Source organism: Equus asinus, unplaced genomic scaffold (genome assembly GCF_041296235.1).
Source record: "Equus asinus isolate D_3611 breed Donkey unplaced genomic scaffold, EquAss-T2T_v2 contig_197, whole genome shotgun sequence".
In the NCBI taxonomy this organism is placed as follows: domain Eukaryota; kingdom Metazoa; phylum Chordata; class Mammalia; order Perissodactyla; family Equidae; genus Equus; species Equus asinus.
Window position 1 is genome coordinate 870,897 of NW_027224846.1, and position 8,970 is coordinate 879,866.

General features: G+C 32.1%; 1 pseudogene; it reads left to right on the forward strand.

Annotated features, from left to right (window-relative positions):
• The window catches only part of LOC139043281 (regulator of DNA class I crossover intermediates 1-like), a 60,902-nt pseudogene extending 52,451 nt beyond the window's left edge, over nucleotides 1-8,451 (forward strand).
• The last annotated feature ends 519 nt before the right edge of the window (nucleotides 8,452-8,970 follow it).

The following is an 8,970-nucleotide window of genomic DNA, read 5'->3' on the forward strand; positions in this document are numbered from 1 at the left end:
AAGGAGAAGAAGAGGTGATACAGAGTTACTGATCCATACCGATCATGAAATCCTGCTGGGCAGACATTGTGTGAAAATCTTGCTATCCTAGAGGATGGGGAAATTCCTTAAATAATTTAGTTTCTTCTCTTTGGGACCATTTTATTTGTCTGTTATCCTCTATCAACAGATCTGAAGTGGATATTGGAGTGTTTGCCTGTCTTGGGGGTCTATATAGCTTTCTCAGCTTGTATCTTACTGGTGCAGGTTTGGGGCTTGAATATTCTAAGAGTTGAATGTACAAGGCTTTTTAAATGATTAAATAGTGAGGTTAGAAAAGAGGCTTTGCTCGACAAAGTTATTCAGGGCTCCAAGCTGGTAGGGACTCTGGTATCTTCAACTGGTAGGTTTCCAACTTGTTGATACTGGGTATAGTGGAAGGGAAAAGGAAGTGGAGGATTGTGGAGAAAATTTTTATGGGCCAGCACTGGCAGTGGTGTACACCACTTTACCCATGACCAGAACTTAAATCACGTGTCCAAACCAACTCCAAGGGAGGGTAGGAAATGTGTTTTAGCTGTATGCTTAAAAGGAAAGGGAAACATGTTTGGTGAACAACTAGATGGTTTCTCCTTTATGCTACTTATCTGTCTATCAAAAACTGTATATCCCACCAACAGAGAATATATGCTTTCTATAAGTCCCTACTATATTTGCAAACCTAATTCATGTAGTAAGCCACAAAGAAAGTTTAAGAGATTTATCTAAGGAGAGATTCATAGCCATATTCTCTAATAAAAAATTCATTAAATTAGAACGAAAGAAGAGGAAAAGAAGTTGCTTAACCTCCCTTATCTTCTTGAAAATTAAGAAACACTCTGGTTTTGAAAAAGAAAAAAAGAAAAGGAAATGAAAATAAATTACAAATTACATAGAAATTGATGAAAACCAAAACCAATGGTGTGTTCTGTAGAAAATTGATACCTCTAAGAGCTTTTACTATTTAAAAAACCTGAAAATAAATGAACTGATATCCAACTTAACAAATTAGAAAAAGAAAAACAGAATAAATCTCCAAATTGCTTTAGTATCTTTTCCTTTTTTCAGCTGCATTTGTTATGATTACCTGAATCCTTTCTTTTTTGTCAATTCATTTCTTATCAAGTGTCTCTTCTGTTGCTTGCTGTTTCTAAATGAATTTCAATTTTGTTTTGTTTTATTGTTTGTCATAGGCAAATTTTTCTTTGTGAGTTTAAAATTATCTTTGTGGAATTAAAGTAATATGAAGGAAGAGTACTGTGAAATGATTTGGTGGGGTGAAAAGGGAGCTATAAGTGGATATTATTGTGTATACTTAGGAGTTCTTAAATTTTATTTTTCTTTTAGATTCTGATGGAAAAAGGAGGAACGTGTTCTTTAAAAGGCAGGCCAACCTCTACTACGAAAGTCTGTCAGTATAAGTGAATTTTTTTTCTTTTAAAAAAACTAACATTTAAGTGGAAATTGTTTTAAGTGCTTTTTTTTAGGTTTTTGCCAGCAAATATGTTTCCTAGATATCTTAGAATATACTAGTAATGCAATTGTCTTCAAAACTACTTTTATCTTTTATAAAATGTGTTATACATGATGAATATATGTAACATATATGTACATTTTAGCGAATAATAGTAAAATAGATACCCTTGTACTCACTTTGTAGCTTAAGAAATAATACGTAATCAGTACATTTGAAGATCTTCTCAATTGCATTTCCTATCCTGCCCCCAAGAGGTAACTATTATCCTGAATTTGTTTTTATGGTATCATACATAGACTTTTACATTGCTTGGTTTTGAACTGTTCACAGATTGAGGCAAATGCTATATATTTTGCTGCAACTTTCTTTTCTTTGTTCACCCACTCTGATATTTGTGACTCTAGTATACTTCATTATTTATTTACTGCTATGCAACCTTCTGTTGTGTGAATGTACCTCAATTTATACATTTTCTGGCATTGGTTATTTAGATTGTTTTGAATATTTTGCTATAATAAACAATGCTACTTGGACAATTCTTGACATTTCTCCTGGCACACATGTATAAAAAATTTCTCTTGAATAAGAGTCAAGGAGTAGAATTGGCTAGTTCAAATGTAATGCGCATCTTCATCTATTCTAGGTAATACAAAATTGTTTTATAAAGTAGTTGTGCCAGTTTAAACTCCCACTTGCAGGAGCTAAGACTCTTAGTTGTTCCATATTCTCACTAACACTGGATCAGCTTTTTATCATTGTTGGAATCTGGTATTTCATTGTAATTTTAATTTATATTTTCCATGATTAATTAGGTTGATTTGCCACCCCTGTTTATCTGTGAAATACCTTTCATGTCTATTGGTCATATTTCTTTTAGAAAGTTTGGCTTTCCTTATAGGATATATCTTTTCCATATGTAGATATATATGTATATATCCTATATATCTTTCATATATATATACTAGATTCTAATTGCTTGTAGGCTGTGTGTAGCAAATACTTCATATTTGAGTGGTCATTTTAGTCTATACTGTCTTTTTATGAAAAATAGTTTGTGGTACTTTTTAGATATTCTGTGATGGAATGATTCTTTCGGATATCTACTTTGCTAGGATACCTAGAAATCTTTATCAACTTTTTTCTTTTGGATTTAATTTAAATTTTTGAAGTGTAAACCAGTAGTCTGGTTTCTATCCTATCTTGTCTGCCCTATTTCCTTTTGCCTCATATGAGTAACTTTTTTATTGGTTTATGGTTTATCATTTTACTATGTTTTGTTGTGTTCTGTTTTTCTTCAAAATAAAGCCTAAGAATATATAAACACACATATTCACATGAGTCTTAGTTCTCCACTTTTCTCACTTAAATGTAGTATAGGATATTTTGTATAATATAGGATATTTTATAGATGAATTAAATGGATTCATTTATTTAGTAAGTTTCTTATAGATTTCTCCATCTTAGTACTAGACATTTCTTCATCCCTTATTTATGACAATTTGGTAATCTATTATGTGGATGGGCTATAGTTTATTCAGTCATGCCCTGTTGGTGGACATTTGGTTTGTTTCCAGTATTGCGTTCTTATAAACAATGCTTGGTGAACAACTTTGTGTATATGTTTCTTAATTGTGGAGGTACATTTTCAGGATAATTTCTAGGAGTAGGATTGCTGTGTCAAAGGGGGGATACATTGTTTTTTTGTGTAGTTATTATTGCCAAAATTCAATTTTGATAGATATTACCAAATTCCCTGTTGCATCATTTGGCAATCTCACCAGAAATGTGCCTTTTTATTCCACAGCCTCACCAACAGGGATTGTGTTCAAACTTGGGAATTTTTGTGAGTTTTATAAAAATAGATAGGTAGACAGACGGATAGATGGCAGTTTAAGTTTGCTTTTCTTTTTCTATAAGTGAAGTTGAGCGTCTTTTAAAAATATTTAATGTCTGTTTTCATTTCTTTTTCTTTAAAGTCTCCATTCATGTCTTTTGACCAATTGAATTTTTGGTATTTTTTTTCTTGATATGTAAGAACTCTTTATATATTAAAGAGATTTAGGTCTTTGTGATATGTCACAAATATTTCCTCCTAGTTCATTATTGGTTTTTGATTTGTTTTGACTTTGCTTATGATATCTCCTGCTTTGCCAAAGGATTAATGTATTTTTTTATGTGGTTGATTTTATTCATCTTTTCTTTTATACTTCTGGATTTGATTAGAAAGACTCTACACTCCCAGGTTAAATGAATTCACTTAATGTTTTCTTCTAGTGTTAGTATGATTTTATATTTTTACGCTTAAATCTTTAATCCATTTAGAGTTTATTGTGATTTAAGGTGTGAGATGTGTATTGATTCAGGCTTTTAAAATGCATCTTTTCCCTAGGCATTTGTGATACCACCTTTTTTATGTACTAACTTTTCATATGTGCTGGGCTTTCTTTACTGTTCTACTGGTCTTTCCTAATCTTTGTGTGCTAATACTGTACTATTTTTATGGTAAGTGCTTTATAGTATGCTTAATTTCTAAAACAGTTACACCTCCCTTTGTACTTTTTAAAGATTTTTCTGGCTAATTTTGATTATTTTTTATATAAACTTTAAAATCAACTTGTGTAGCTCCAAAGAAATATTTTAGTTTTATCAGGAAAATGCTAAGTGTATATATTGATTTAGTGTGGATTATTATACTAATGATGTTGAGTAGACCTATCTAAGAACAAGGGATGTCTTTTTGTTAATTCAGCCTAATTTTGTATCTTTAATAGTTGTTTAGAACACCTTTAAGCACTTTAAAGTTTTCCTCAAGTAGATTCTGCATGTCTCTTGTTAGATTTGGTGGTAGGTAATTTTTGTTGCTACTTTAGTGTGAATGCACGTCCCTCTTGGTCTACAGTATTTATGCATTGTGAGGAGTCATGACCTACTTCTCAGGCCTATTTTTAAACTTTACTTGCTATCATAAGAGAACACATTAAGCACATAATGAAAGAATATCGGACTGGATGCTTTGAGTTGATTTTTTAAATACAGCTTTTATTGTACAAGGAAGCTTCGTTTATTAGATTAGCAAATATCTGGTGCTTTTGGACGTAATCAACTTGCCTTATTCCTCCTTCCTGTAGGTTGACACTTTAAATTATTATTTAAATTATTTGTTCATAAAACATTGTTCGTATATTAGAAAAAATCAATTGAATTTTCTCTGTTCTCCTTTCTTGCCTTATGTACCCTTATTTTACTTGTAGATGAAAAACTTTTAAGTGTAGAATAAACCCGTAATACTCTGTCAGAAATCCAAGATGCGGAGTTTCTCAAGTTTTAACTAGTTTTGGCACACTTTTAAAATGCTCTGCAGTATGTTAGCTAAACTTATTTTACCAGCTGATATCTGCTGCCTGTGTATATATTTAGTAGAGTATTAATAAATACCATTCTTCATGAGTTAAATGTTCGTTTTCAGATCTTGAGTCTTCACAGAGTAGTTGATCTACCAGTTACTCTCCAAGGCCCACAGATAGTTGTTTCAGTTCTAGTTCAGAGATGATAAGTTATGCTTTTCATTTTTTTGCTTATTAATATATGCTATACTAGTTTAGAATTCTTTGTATATCTCATAGTGTACGTTTACATTCTGAAACAAATAGTTGAGACAATAACTAGTGGAAATATAAATGTAAACAAAAAATGAAAAATATTAAAAATGTAAGAACGTAAACAGAAATATAAAATTAAAGTATAAATGAATGTGTTCATTATTATTGACAGAAGCCAATCTTATCAGGATATGTGTGTGTGTATATGATAAAGTTGTGTTTCTTTTAAAAGAGTTTTTAAAAGAACCCACTCATAAGAATTGAAACCCTAAAACAACCAAAAATACATAGAAAAAAGAAAACCTTAAGGCTTATATGAAGAAAACACTAAAGTGTTACTGAAGACTGTCGTCTGAATAATTGGAATGACATGCTATGTTCTGAGTGGGAATGCTGCATTTCTCATAAATCACATTTAATGGAATTCTCCTCCATCAATTCTTCCGTATTCATTTCGTCCACCTTTTGTCTCTCACTTTCCATCTGAACTGCTCTTGCTAAGGAAGGACCCCAGTGATTTCTATTTTGTCAAATTCGTTGGACACTGAAGTTTTTATTTTACAAGAACTTTTAGTAATATTAATAGAAATTATGTTCTTTTTTTTTGAAACATTTTCTTCTCTTTGCTTTTATGATAACACACTCTTTTGGTTTTTTCATACCTCTTTGAGTGCTACTTTATGCCTTTGTCTACTTCTCTTCCACCCTTCCTCCTATATAAATGTCATAGTGTTTATGGTTTGCTGCAGGATCCTTTTCTTCTCTTAACCTACATTCCAAACTCTAGATGATGTTATGTGCTCCAATGACTTATATACTGTCTAGTTGATGACAGTTCTCAGCTTTATGACTTTAGCCCAGATCCTTATTTAGATGTCCAGTTTCCTAGCGGATACCTCTTCTTGGATGTTTCACAAATATCTCCTTATTTTTATTCCTCAAACTGAATTCCCCTGTTCTTCTCCCCAAGTCAGTTTTATTGATATTTCCTATATTAGTGATACCTTTTTGTCCACTCAATTACTCACTCTAGAAACTTAGTAATTAACTGTCATTTCTTTCTGCCTCATCTGCCTTCCTTAACCACATTCATTCCATCACTTCATTCAGTCAATTGTACTTCCAAAATACTTGGCATATTTATCTACTTCCTCAACTTCTGGTGTCAATACCCTAGTTAAGGTACCATCATCTTGTTCTTGAACTATTGTGGTTGTTTCCTAAGAGATCTATTTTCCACTCTTGTTCCACTTTTTCTCCAGTTAGCAGTCATCGTGATCTTTTGAAAACTTAAATTGAATCATGTTATTCCTATGAGTGGATTTCTATTTTACTTTAGAGTCTGGCTACATCTTCAACTTCTGGTGTTCTCCCTCTCTCACCACACTCCACACGTATGACATTTCACTTTCCTTAGTTTATCAGTCTCTTTTCTGCTTCAGGGCATTTATTTATATATCCTGTTTCCTCTGCCTTACTGTTACTCATCCTTTAGGTCTTAGCGTAAATATGTCGCTACTTCTGAAAGCCCCTCTTTGGTTCCTCAATCTAAATTAGGCCCCTCAATTATCCTCTCAAGGTCCATCATACTTGTTTTTCATAGTGCTTTTCTCATTCTGTCATTACATATGCACACGTGTGATTATTTGGTTAATGCCATTTCCACCAATGAGAACGTGTGCTTTAAGAGGGCAGCAACTGTGTCTGCTTCACTTGCATTGCAGATGCTAAAAAATACTTGTTTCTTGAATAAACAAATGTATTGAGCTGGTTTTCTCTAATTTGTGTGCAGCCAGTCTTAATGCTGTTTCTTGGGCTTACTTTTCCTATTTCAGTGCCAAACAACTGAGACGTATACCTCATTTTGGTTTTTAATGTTAACTCTGCCTTTTTTTTTTTTTTAGCTTGGCTAATCAGTACTTTTATATAAGATTTTCACTAAAAGAATATTTTGGTTAGTGCAGTAATTAAGAGATAAATTTTTTGTGAAGTTGAAAAATTCAAGCTAGTAAATTGAAATATAAACCTATTAAAAGTACTTAAAATTTGACTTTTTATGTAACAGTTGTGATATTTATTGCTGTTTAATTTTCCTTTTGTCTATTTGATTTTCTGTTAGCCGATACTCTCCTTAAGTTGTTTCTTTTATGAGACTGGGCCCATAAAAGATACAATGTAGAAATTTTTTGACTAAAGTCAATGAGTGAATAGTTGAACAAGTTATATGTGTCAACTGTTTCTTTCGAAGTTATTACTTCTACTCCATTCTTTTTAAGTGGTTGAAGAGTGTGGTGTATATCGTTTCCTCTGTGTGAAAGGGTAGGGGGATGATGTAGCCTGTGATTATAGAGACTGATAAGAGACAAAATTCCCCTTCTCTTTTTTAGCTCTTTTGCTTTCTTTCTTTTTTTTTTGGTGAGGATGATTCTCTCTGAGCTAACATCGGTTGTTAATCTTCCTCTTTGTTTTTTTTTTTGCTGAGGAAGATTAGCCCTGAGCTAACATCTGTGCCGATCTTCCTCTATTTTGTATATGGGTTGCCAAGACAGTATGGCTTGGCAGTAGTGTAGGTCCATGGGATCTGAACCCATGAACCTGGGCTGCTGAAGTGGAGCCTGCCTGACTTAACCACTACACTACAGGGCCGACCCTTTCTTTTGAATTTTTAATACAAGGATTGTCATTATCATTATTGTTCTTGTTATTTAAAAAATCCATAACCTCCATGATTTTTAAAAATCAAAAGTCCAGGTTGACTTGCCACCTGCCAAAGTCTCTTCTGTATTTTGAAATTTTCCATGATGTGAATTTAAGAATGTCTGCTTTGAAGTCATTGAATGATTTTTTAAAATTAAAGCATCACTTACAGCAAAATTACTAAATTTCTTTTAGCTGTCTGAAGATGAAGATCAAATATTGCAGCAAATTGAAGATTCAAATAGGAGATCCATCAAAACCAAAGAAACAACTAACAGTTTTTATTTAGAAAGGATGGCAAAACTTCCACATGATAGGATTGCTAAAAACAATGCCAAAATTCATAAACAAAATGAGAATTTTCACCAGTTCTCACTTAAAGATAAGACAGATCAGTTTCCACAGTCTCAGTGTGATTCAGCACTCATTGTGCAAAACAAAAGCAGTAATTGCACTGTACAGGTTGCAAGATGTGATGCATGGGTACAAACTGAGAGTGAACCTGTAATGAAAGAAAAGTTAGATGCTGCCATACAGTGTGATATAATTTCAAAATGTAAATGTATAAGTGATGTGTCTTCTCTTTGTAATGTTGAAAGGTGCAGTGAAAATATTAAGGCAGATACCACTGGAGGACAGGAAATCCTTAAGAACAACTAATATGCTAAGATCTCAGCCTGAGATTTAGCATTTCACTTAATGTTCAGAATTTCATTAACATAATAAGCAATGAGAAAATGCAGCTAAGCACAAGGTGGAAGTAGTCACAAGATATATTTATGGTTTATTTTTAAACATTTTAATATTATTAATTTATGCATTTGCTTTGCATAGATATTTCTTTAGTATCTTCAAGTTTTTAGAAAATAATATATATGTAAATTTACTATCATTCTTATGGTGATTATTCATTATATTATGATATGCTGCTGTTTGTGGATTAAAAATATGTTTACTTGCTTTCTTGTCACATTTATTGTTAGATTTGGTGCATTTGCATGTTTTAGTCAAAATGTTCTCTTCCAAGATTTTAAGACACAAAATAATACTAAATATCAAATATGTTTTCTAACCTCATTATAAGATTTTCTTAGCTACTTACATTAAATATTATACCCTCAGTAAAAATTTCTGGCATTAAGTTTTAGATACAATATATTTTCTATTTTGTTTGGATAA